Below are 11,892 nucleotides of genomic sequence, written 5' to 3' on the forward strand. Positions count from 1 at the left end.
ATACCCAAAGGTAAAGCAGGCACAGGGCCACGGCCACGCTCTTGGTGCAGCGGGTGAGGGTGGGAAGAAGCTGAAAGTGACACATGATCCCAAATCTCTGTCGGTTTTCTTTTCCCTGACAAACTCCTGGCGACACAAGCTCTGAACAGGACAAGAAGCAGCTTGCACCATCCGTTTGTGCTGAAACAGCCGCCAGCAGCTCAAGGGATCGAGTCGTGGAATTGAGTGACTCCTCTGAACGCATCTGCTGCCAGGGACCCTCACCTCAGCCCTGATGTGCCCGTGGGGATGCTCTGGACAGAAAAGAAGGGCCAGGCACATGGGAGAAATCGAGGCAAGGCACCTTGTTTGCAAAAAAAGAAGCGACGGACGAAGGCACAAGTGAGCCAACAGGCTAAGGAAACCAGAGGTCAGGAGAGGAGGGGAAAACCTGCTCAGAGACACGTGCTGTAAAGTGGAAGAAATACCATATAACGAAGGGGGAGCCGGGCAGACGCTAAAACAGAGAGCAGGGTCATACCCAAAGAGAATGAGAGGTGGCTTGGAGCAGGAAGGGGAGGAGTCTTTTGGTGCTTGGAGAGAAATGCAACATAAAGGAAATAGGGGAACAAACAATCTGCGGGGATTTCACCATCTTAGGCTAAACTGAAAGAAGGGGAGGGGAAAGGTTCTGCCCCTGAGCACAGTGGCAGGACAGATGGTTAGGGAGAAATCAAAAGGAACCTTCTGTGCAACGGGGCACGGGGATGCATGCGGCTGCACGATGTGGAAAAGAAGTTTGAGACGAGCTGAAGCCTCAAACAAGCACAGATCAGGCATGACCCGAGAATAAGTCGGGCAAGGGAAAAGCGTTAACAGGGTAGTGTGAGGAGCCGGGAGAAACAGCACGCTTTGGGTACTCAAGTAAGAGCTGGTCACCAGAGGAGGCACGACGGCCATGAGACATAGCAACAGAGAGAGACGCTGTTTCATGAATTCTTGGCCTCTATCCTCTACGGACGATGTGGGACACGTGCCAAAGACAGGCATTTCACAGGGAACGAAGAACAGAAGAGAAAAAGAATCAAGATTTCAACCAAGAGAAGGAATAAAACGGGGGGAAAACAGCAGATGTGGCCTCATGCGCAGGCCAGAGCAAAAGAGCAGCATCCTTAAGAAGGCGGACCAGGAAGTTTATCGAGAAACGCAGGGATGAGCAGCCTCCCCATGCAATGCCGCACCAGAAGGAGCAACTGCAGCCTCCCTGGGTCAAGACACACTTTTAGTCAAGTCGACATAAGGAAACCGAGCAAATCTCTCATCTACACTGGTGCAGCTGGAAGCCACTTTAAACGGATGTAATTAAACAAGTAGGAACCCCTTGGAGAACACAACTAGGGCATGGTTCCACATGCCTGTCTTCGAGTAGAAGCAGCTTTTGAAGAAACTGTTGAAGCCCTTCTCTCCCCTCACACCTTCAGTCACGTCATCAAAACTGTGCGGTGTCTGGGTAAACTTGACCAGGGAGTTGATCTTGGTTTAAAACCTTTCCCCATCCCACCCCCCGGCTGGACTGGTTTTAACCCATACTAGCTCCTAGACAAGGTTCACCAAGAGGGAGAGAGGGCACAGGCTGGCAGAGAATCTGCTTAATCTGCTACGTCTGCCAAAGGAAGTGTGTATGAAACCACAGTCTTATTTTGATTTAGGTAAATAGGTGCCCAGCCAATTCTAGTGGACTCCAAAGAAAACTAGTTTAGAACAAAATAAGAACGTCGACACAGCATTTTGTGCGAAGAAGCTCATCGTGTGATATTAAAGCTCTTTCACCGCTCAAAACAAAATGTGCTCTAAGAATTGCAAACAAGAAAGGTGCTGAACATGCTCACCTCCAACAACAAGCCCTCAGGGAGATTTTCAGTGAAACTATCGTGGTGAATTAAAAGCAAGGGGGTTTTTGTTCATTAAGACAAAACCTCTCCTCGTTTTGCAAAAGGAGAGGATGCTACTCCGCAAACCAGTCTCTTCCAGGCTCCAGAAAAAGCAAAGCAGATGTTTTCCTCGTAGCAAAAGCACACTTTACTCAGGTTAGCGATGACTTAGCTACATGTGGAAGTTCCCTTGGATTAAGTCAAGAAATACCTTCTTCTCAAAAACCGCTACCCAGCCAATGGAAACAAGTTTCCCGAGATGAAATTTTTTGGGAATGGTATTTTCTAATAAGTATCTCTAGACAAATCCTCCCTGCACTAAAACCCCAACAGCACCAAGACAACCAGAGTTTCAACGCAGGCCGAGCTGAGGATGCCAGGACAGGCTGCCATTGCCTTCACCGACCAGCTGAAGAGAATTAAGCCCACATAATCTCCATGCTGACCCCTCTTAAAATCCTGCCTGCTCCCCAGCTCTTGAGGATCCTAACTCGAGCTGACGGAGGTAAGGCTTCCTCATTAAGTTTTCTGCTGCAATGCTGCCCCTCACACTCGCACCGCCCACCCCAACATTAATGCGGCAGAGGGGTGCAGGAGTTGCAAAGCGGAGTTGCAAGCTCTCCGTCATGTCCCTCCCTAAAAAACAGTCCTTCCTCAGCCGGATCAGCATCCTGACCTGACTCAACCCTCAGCTTCTCGAGCGCTTGCATTGGCAACTCCTCTGGGCTGCCACTGAACTTCCAGCCACAGGTAGCAAAGAGTTTGGTTTTTACCAGAGGGTTTGGTACTGCCGGTGTTTGCCCTTACAGATGTCACGTCTATGTTGCCGCCTGGTCTAACCCACTTTCGTACTGCTTTGATCAGGTCAGCCAGCGCCACGATCTCCTACCTCGGTGGCCGCTGGGGTGAACCCAGACCCACAGGTACAGAAAGGGACTCCTCACAGAGACAACCTGTGCCCACCACTTCTTCACGGCGCGGATACGTTCTGCTTTAGGACTGCACTGCCTTGACCCTGCCATAAGCTCTTCATGCATTTTCCTGCTCCGTACATTTCCGAGTACTAAAATAGTTTGGATCTCAAGACGCTGACCTTTCCTCCGCCCCGTCCCAGCACCAGCACGTGAGCTGCACGCCAACAGATCGCCACCGTCGCAGCTGTGCCCTGCTTAAGGAAGGCACGAGATGACGGGTACTGAAATGCCTGCAGCCAGTCTCCTGAACTCCCCCAGCACAAGGCTTCCCTCCGTTGGGGCTCGGGGCAGGCGTATCCCCCCTTGATGCAGGAAGGAGAGCGCCGCACAACGGCGTCGAGCGAAGGCCCGACGAGCGGTGACATGCACCATCGCCAGCAGCCAGGTTCAGACGATGGCACGAGCTCCCCCGGGGCGAACAGCGGCTTCGCCCTTTCCCCACTGCAGGAGTAGCAGCCACAAGGCTGAGGGCCAGCTCCGGAGATCCCACCATGGATCACAGCAGTAGGAACTGGTGGCAGGCAAAGCGATACACTCGCGTGGGCTCCGGGTCCTTTCCGGATGCCAGCGGTGCCTCCTTTCGCGCTGGCGGTGCTCTTGGGTGCTGCGTTAAGTGGGCCAGCGGTGCAGAGGAAGGAAAGGGAGACTTTCCAGCCTTCAGGTATCAGAAAGGAGAAAGCCCAACACATCCCTCTGCAGCAAGAGATCGGGAAAAGGCGGTTGCTCGCCTTTCCAAGGTGCTGTACGGCTCCTTTGGCCAGGGGGCACTGTGGAAGGCCGGGAGGGATGCACTTTGACCCTGGAAACACACCCGCAGGAGATACCTTTGTAACATTCATTCCCAGAGAGCAGCGAAACCTCGAAGGCAAGGGTGTTTTTTTTTTCCCTGGAGGGCTACAAAATATAAAACTATGTTGGATGCTGGAAACCCAAGCGGGACTTGGAGCGCATCGCCTGCAAGCCGGCTGCTTCGCCAGGAGTGAAAGCAAGGCAATAAAGGCGGCACGTGCCCCTGCGGCTCTCCAGCAGGGCTCAGGCGGGCCAGAGGGAAACGGTCTGCGTCGGCAGGAGCAGTCTCCTTCACTTGCGATAGTTCATTCACTTTGGCAATCTTCGTTGCCATTAGTAACACAGGCAAGAAATTATATTTGTTTTTATATGTGACTGTTGGGCATCCATTTGAGGTACAGAGGTCCAACGGGAGAGAGGTGCCAGTCCTGAGAGTTGCCCGAGATGCCTTTGAGGGATTCAGCTCTGAGCATTGCTTCAGAAAACCCTTTAAAGCAAACTGCTTGCAAAAAAATAAAAATTAAACTAAAAAAAATCATGACAGTCCTCTCACAGGACTCCCTACAGACATGATGCACAGCCAGGGAAAATTTTAAACAAAAAAACTGAAAAAAGGAAACAGTTTATCTTTTATCATGCTACCGCTCACGCAGAAGTCGGAAACCATAGCAGAATTGACCAGGAACAACCAGTGTGGAAGAAAATCCAGCAGGGACAGGCCCGGCCACCTCCACCGTGCGTCTCGGCGGTAGCCGGTGCCAGGCGCAGGGTCCGGCCCGTGGCCCGTGCAGCCGCCCCAAGCCCAGTTTGGATTTCCCACTGGCTGCACAGCAGCCCCGACTGCTGCGGAGCTGAGCCAGGCTTTGCCTACATGCATTTGCTTAAGCTGATTTAAAGACACAGTAACACTGCAAGTAATTATAGATACTCGGTGCGATGAATTGGAAATAAAAAAAGAGAAAATCCATCCCCATTTTTTTTTTTTTAAAAAAAGTTTGCTGCACATTCGGCAGCCCTTTAATAAGTCCCAGCTGCTGGCGACTGGTGTCACTGAGCCCCTGCTCGCTTGAGACAGCCAGGCTGTCCAGAGCAAAAGCCCACTGTCGCATGGGTTTAAGGACTGACAAAAGGAGAGCTGCTAAGGGAGGATCATGTTAAAAAATTCTCTATCTGAGAAGGCGCGCATCGTCCGAAATATGGCAACCAAGCGCAGCCTCTCGTCCCCAGGAGACAAGCGGGCATGCCAGAGCCCGGAGATCCCGAGGGCAGCTCCATTCTGAAGGCCAAACCACGCCAGAGTCCGGCCTCCAAAACCCTCCCAGAAACGTGTCTCGGGACCCAGGTGACAGCCACAGAGCCGGCACCGAGAGCCTCCAGCTCTGACACTCGGACTAGCTAAACCCAGAGGCTGGCGGCAAAAAAGGCAGGGTGGGGAAGGGATGGCTGATGCAGACATGTCCAAAAAGATGCAGACAAGCCGCACAAGGTGAGGGATGCAGCGGCCCTTCCTTCACACAGATCCACCCCCTGCTCTGGCCAGGACGATGGTGCTGGAGAGCGGACGCTCTGGAAGGAGGAGAAACTTGCTGCCTCTTTATTTTAGCCCGGGAGACCTTTTCCCCGGTGCTTTTTGGAACCAGCTTCGCCCGCGCTCGGGCAAAGGCACTGATGCTGCTCACCGAAGGGCCAGTGACGAACCTCCCGGGGACCCCCGCTCCATCCGAGGCACTTTGGTTCCCCCTGAAGCGAGGGCAGCGGAAAGCACCTCCTGCCCGCTCCTGCCACTGCCCCACCATCGCCCTGGTCACGGGTAGGGGCCCCGGTCGCCCCCCACGGCACCCATCCAGGGCTCGCGGGGCGGCGGGCAGCGACACGGCCCCGGCCCGCACCCACCGTGACGACCCGGGGCCGGCCCCACCCGGAGGCTTCCCCTGCCCGCGGCACGTCCCGCGCCCCACGGCCCCACGGCGCGGCCGGAGCCCCGCGGGGCGGAGCGGGGCGGGGCGTGGCGGGCAAGGCCCCCACCCGGGACACGCCGGCCCCCGCGGCCGCTCCGCCCTGGCGCCCCCGCAAGCGCGGCCGGGGGCTCCCGCAGCCCCCACCGCCGGCCCCGGCTCAACAGCTGCCCCCGGGGCCGCTCCCGCGGCGGAGCGCGGCGCCGCCGCAGCCCGTCCCGCAGCCCCGGTGGCCGCGGCCGGGCCCCCGCCTTGCCGCACCGGGGCAGCCCCGAACATGGAGGTGGCGGCGGCGGCGGCGGCGCTGCCCCCGGGGAGGGCTCTTCCGCCATCGCCCGGCGCCCGGCCGGCCGGCACCCGGAGCTGCTACCGGCGGGGCCGGCCCCAGGCACGGCGGCGGCCGGGGCGGGCTCGGGCCACGCCGCCGAACTCCGCGAGCTCCCGCCGCCGTCCCGCCGCCGCCGGCCGCCGCCCCGCGATCGCAGCGCTGCCGCCCCGGCGCCCGCCCCCGCCCCGCCCCGCCGCGGCGCCCCGGGACCCCCCGCACCGCCCCGGGAGCGGCAGGTGCCGCCGGTGCCGCCGCGAAAGGCAGGGCAGCGGCACGCCGCGCCGTCGCGGGGCAGGGAGCGGAGCGGAGCCCGCCGCCGCCCGCCCGTTACCCTCGGCCCGGCGCTGTCAGTGCCCGCCGGCCCCGCCGCTGTCCCGCCGCAGGACGTTGCCCGCCCCCCCCCCCCCCCGCGCCGCCACCACCCCCGGGGGGTGTCCCGGGACCGTTTCCATGGAGACTCCCGGCCGGCCGGGCGGGGGGGGCGGGCGGACGGGAACGGGCGGCCCGACCCCCCTCCTCAGCCCCCCCCGGCCCCGGCGGTGGGTGCGGGGCCGCGCGGGCCCGGGGTGCCCGGGCAGCGGGGGCCGGGCGTCGGGGCGTCGGGGCGGGGGGGGGGTGGGGGGGGGGCGGGCGACCGGACACGCACCTGCTTCCCGAGCCGTGTGAGCGGCGGGGGGCGGCGGGCCGAGGCGGGCCCCTGCCCGAGGCGGACGGGTCGGACACCGGGCGCTGCGAGCGGCGGTTCGGCGGCGGCGGCGGCGGCGGAGACACTGGCAGCGGCAGCCGGAGTGTGAGGGCGAGAGCGAGCCGCCGCCGCGGGGGCCGACGGGAGCTGTAGTCCGGCAGCCGCGGCCGCCCGCCCGCCGCGCCGCCCCGCGGACTGCGGCTCCCGGCGTGCCGTGCGGGCAGCCCTGCCCGCCGGGGGGGCTGCGCGGAGCCGGCCGAGTCCGGAGAGGGAACGGGCGGGGAGGGAGGGAGGGAGGGAGCGAGCGAGGGAAGGAGGGGGCTCCGGGCGCGGGGGGAGGCCGCTCCCGCCCGGGGAGGGGCCGCACCGCTCCGTACCTCCGGGCGGCGCGGCGCGGCACGGCACGGCGCGGCGCGGCGCGGCACGGCGCGGGGGGAGCCCCACGCACACGCACACACACACACACACACACACACACCCCACACGCCCGACCCCGCGCCGGGGCACCGGCGCCCGCACCGGGGAGCGGCGCTCGTTCCGCACCGGGGGGAGGAGGAGGATGGAGGAGGAGGAGGATGGAGGAGGCGGGCGCTTGCTCCACGCCCGGGCAGCGGCTGGGCGCCCGGCGGCGCTGGACGGGCAGCGCCGGTAGCGAGCGAGGGAGCGAGCGGCGCCCGCAGCCCCGGTGCCCGCCGCCGGGACGGCGGAGGTGGGCGCGGAGCCCCCGCCGCGGCGGCTATGGCGCTGGGTGTCCCCCACCCCCCACCCCGCCGCCCACCCCGGGCCCGGTGCCCCGCCGGGCGGGCAGCGCTGCGGGGCGGGGGCGGCCCCGGCCCCGGGCGGGGATCGAGGCGCCTCCCCCGCGCCATGCGGGGCACCGAGCGGCTCCGCACGACGCGGCGGCTCCAAGTTTCTCACCGGCCCCCGCCCGAGGCACCGGGGCCCGCAGGCCCGGCGGCCGCCGCACCCCACCGCGGGGACCGACGCGGAGCGGCCCCGGCGGTGCCCGGCCGCGCACCCGGCCTGCTCCGGCCCGGCCGCCTCGCCGGGCCCGCACCGGATCGCCCCGCACCGCACCGCCCCGGCGACTGACAGCTTCGCTCGGCCCGGGGCCGCGCCGCACCCGGCTCCCGCACGGGCCTCGGGGACCGGCGGCCCCGCAGCGCCCTGGCGCGGCCCCGCTCTGCCGGCACCCGCCGCCCTGTCCCCGCCTGTCCCCCCGGTCCCTGCCACGCCGCCCTGGGCCGTGCTCCGGCTGCCCGGCCCTGCGCAGGCACCGCCCCGCTGCCCTCTCCTCTGCCCCGCTGCCTGCACGGGTAGCGCTGCCTGCGCCCGGCCCCGCACCTCAGCCCCACACCCGCGCTCCGCACCTCGGCCCCGCACCTCTGCTCCGGCCCCGCGCCCCTGCCCCACACCTCCGCCCCGCAGCCGGCCCCGCACCCCGGTTGCCCCATCCGACGACTCCGGCCTGGCGGGTCCTTCCCCGGTCCCCCGCGCACCGCGGGGGGGAGGGGGTGGGGCGGAGGGGGGGCTCCCCGTTTCTGCACAGTACGTACGGGCAGGGAGGAGGGGAGGGTTGAATCCTGCCGTCCCCACCCCCCGAGCCGTGGTGCGGGGTCTGCGCGGGGACACACACGGGACGTGCAGCACCGGTTGTCCCAGGGCTGCGGGAGCCCCCAGGCGGGGCAGGGCCCGTCCTTCCGGGGACGAGCGAGGGGTCGCGCTGTCAACGCACGGGGACTGGGGGAGGCAGCGGCGGCTCCGCACTCCGGTGCCGGAGGCTGCGGTGGCCGTTCGGGACCGAGGTGGGGCAGCTCTGCGCCTGGGCCCCGGTAGGGCTGCGGGGTGCTGGGGCGTCAGGGTGGGTTGGGATGGGGGCCATGCTGCTCCTGCACCGCGGCCCCCCGGGCCTGTCGCGAGGGCCGCAGGGGCTGGCCAGGTCCCGCCCCCGTGCCCGTGGGGTCCCGGCTGCTCTGAGTCCCGGCAGCGTGGTGCTGCTCCAGGGAATGCCCCTGGAACCCACCACTCCGCTCCTGCGCCCGTCATCTCCCCCAGGTTCGGCCTGTCCGACAGCGAAGTCTCAGCTCAGCACATGTGGTGTCCAGGGCCCTCCAAGAGCTGGGCTTATCCCACAGGGCACAGGCAACCGTGGGGTCCCCCCAGCTGGCACTTCTCGGGTGGCACCACACCCTGGTGTCACCTGCCGCTGCCAGGAGCACCCTCCGCGGCCGCAGCACCAAACCTTCCCTCTGCCTGCGAAGGGGAAAACATGCCTTGCAGAGAGACCGAGCTCTTTTTCTTGCCAGAAAGGCCGCAGCAGCCTCGGGCAGGAGATGGCGCGTTGCCCTTTTGGGGATGCAGACGCGCTCTGGGAGCGGTTCAGGGCATGGGTCCGCAAGGGGATGGTGCTGAGCGTGCCGGGCGTGCGGGTTGGGGCAAGGTCTGGTGAAATGCAAGGGTCTGCCAGTGCTAGGGGAAGGCAGGGAGCAAGGGCTAAGCCAAGAAAGGCTGGGAGGGAGGAAATTCTTCCTGCAGAGGGGAATTACTTGCTTTCTCCCCCGTTATATCTGTACCTTCTCCTACCTGTTGCCTGTGGCCAGGCTGTGGGCAGAGAAGGTGCTCAGAGAGGCGTTCTGGAGGCTGGGTGGATGGTTAGGAAGCTAGGCTGGCACAGCCTGCAACAGGCAGGCGGGCCGGCCCTGGGTTTATAAGGACCTACCTTATTTGCATCCTGGTGCAATTAAAAACAGACGGTTTGAGTAATGGCCTCATCCTGCAGCTGGCCTCGCCCCATCCCTGCAGGAATTGCACTCGGGGATGCACGGTGCCAGCCGGGAGGGCTCTGCATCCCACCATCACGTCCTTTAATGCCACTCTGCTCCTTCCGGCTCGAATGAGACCCTGCTAACAATTTAACATCTTCAGGAAGGGGCAACCTGCACCCAGGGGATGGTGCTGAAAAGTTCTGTGGCTCTCATGTCAGCCTTCCAGGGAAACGGGAGAGTCTGGGGAATAGCGAGCATCCCTCATCAAGGAGTGTGGTTGATGAGACACCCATCAGGGGCTGACTGGCAGGAAGGCCAACGTGAATTATCTAGCGATATGCACTGCAAAAATGCAATCGGGAAGACCCACCAGTAATTCCTCAACAGAAAAAAAAGCCAGGCTGCCTGCTGCGGGTGGAGATGGAGGCTCGTTTGAACTCGCCTCCATCTCGGGGACACATCCCCCAAGGAGCCCGCCCAGCCACGGGAAGTGGTGGGCAGCCCGGGGCTGCTGCCTTGCCTCAGCGTTTCCTCCGCGCTGCCTGCCCAGGCAGCAGGACTCCTGCCAAACTCCATGGGTCCGATGGCACTCGAGAGCTGTCCGAGTGCTCAGGGTGGTCCCTGGACGCAAGGGCTGTGTGTCCTCTGCCCACCGCCGTCCCGTGAGCTGTCGGGGCTCGAGCACTCAGCTCTGACCTGGCCTGCAGCCGATGTTGCTGCTGCTTTTGCTGTTATTGCTTCATTTTGTTCCTTTTTTATTATTTATTTCACCCCTTCCCTCTGGTTTTTGGGCAGGATCCGCATTACTCCCCCCTTCCCAAGCCACAAACAGAATTGCCTTGGCGAACGCACCCAGCCAAGCACTGGCCGCAGCAACACCACTGGCGCATGGCACACTCCGCTCGCCGCCAGGCCGCGGGTGGGCATCCCTCAAACCCTGCTCGGGACCGTTTTGGTCTCTCTGCCCATCCCTGAGCAGCTGTCCACCTCTCCAGCCGGGCTGGTGGGCCAGGAGATGCAAACGCATCTCTCCAGCTCAGCGGGGCACCCCGGAGCCTTCTCCTCCCGCAAGGGCGGTGGCAGCTGCTGGCGGTGGGGGTGGCTTGTTGCTCCCGGTGCCAGGAGAAGAGTGATGGGGGTGGTGCTTGCCATGATGCCATGTCCAGCTGTCCACCCCACGACCTTCTTGTCTCCAGGCTGGTCCTGCATTGGACATCCCAGCTCCAGAGCTCTGGGCATTGCTGGGGAGGTGGAGTTGTGGCCAAGGAACCAGCCCTGAGGCCGGGGCAGTTTCCCTTTAGCACAGATGGGGTCCATTGCCACGGGGTCTGGTGGTCTCTGGGTTTCTTGGGATCTTCCTTCTGCTCGAAGGAGCCTGTGTGCTGCTCTGTCCGTGGTGGACAGACAGCTCAGCTGGGTTTTACCAATGGAGCAACACCGATGAGAGGTGTCACCTCTAACTACAGACCTGGTCTTCCCGCTTTCCATGGGCCATCCGTGCTCCAATGACAAACACTTCCGCAGCACGTTTGAAGGTGCAGCTGAAAGATGACAACTTCGCCGGAGCAGTCGCCTTCCCTGCCTGCCTGCTCATGCCTGGGGGACAGAGGCAGGGGGCAGGAAGGCCACGTGTCCTGCTGGGGATGCGATGGGCCAGGCTGCTGCCCACCATTGTGCTGTGCCTCTTCCTCTTCCCCCAGCTCCCCAAAGGGGATTGCAGTGGGAACTAAGGAGGGACGTGTGATGGAGTCCCACCTCCCACGTGAGAAGCTGCATCTCTTCGTTACGAGCTCGGAGACTGACATTTTGAACCCAGCCACTGGGGCAAAGCAGTGCTGCTTCTGCATTGGGAAGGGGTTTCATTGCTTGAGGCTTTGGGTTGCTTTACCTTGGACCTTCTGTGGGCACCACGAGGAGCTCAGGGCTGGCCCCTTCCTCCCCACATGCTCCAGAGGGCTTTTTTGGGACTCGCCTCCATGACGGCTGGAGAAGCGTGGAGAAATGAGGCATCGCCACTGGTGAGCGGTGCAGCCGGGAGTCATCAGTCCATGCGCAGCATCCCCAGGAGAAGCCCTGGGCTGGGAGGGCACCACTGACAGGCAAGATTTTGGGATCAGGGGGATAAGGTGGGGAGGGACCATGCTGTGCCTGGGAGCAGAGGGAAGACCTGGCAGCTTGGGCAAGGGCAGGCAGGGCAAAGGGATGGAGGGGAGAAGGATGCAGTGGGTGAGCAGAGCTTGGGGTGCCTGGGGAGCCCCAGAAAACAGGTGAGGACCCCAGCGTGGCTGGCAGGGGCGGGAGGGGTGCCCGCAGGAGCCCTGTCTCCCCTCCAGCCCCTTTCTGAGGACCGCGTGGCAGGAGGGTCCGGAGGACAGCTTGCTGCGGGCAGAGCTGGGCCTGCCCCTGTTCCCCTGCTGCCCCGGGGCTGCCGCACTGGACCTCTGGCTCCTTTATGGCCCGTCCTCTAGCCCCGAGCCCCCCAGGTC

The 11,892-nt window shown here is 63.3% G+C and overlaps 1 protein-coding gene across 1 annotated transcript in view; it reads right to left on the bottom strand.

Annotated features, from left to right (window-relative positions):
- The window catches only part of BCORL1 (BCL6 corepressor like 1), a 29,820-nt gene extending 23,052 nt beyond the window's left edge, over window positions 1-6,768 (bottom strand). The window contains exon 1 of the mRNA XM_075106420.1: window positions 6,603-6,768. The gene's annotated coding sequence lies outside the window, so the exon portion shown is untranslated. The remainder of the gene's footprint in view (window positions 1-6,602) is intronic.
- Between the last annotated feature and the right edge of the window lie 5,124 nt (window positions 6,769-11,892).

The sequence above is a fragment of the Phalacrocorax aristotelis genome, chromosome 11 (genome assembly GCF_949628215.1).
Source record: "Phalacrocorax aristotelis chromosome 11, bGulAri2.1, whole genome shotgun sequence".
Taxonomy (NCBI): Eukaryota; Metazoa; Chordata; class Aves; order Suliformes; family Phalacrocoracidae; genus Phalacrocorax; species Phalacrocorax aristotelis.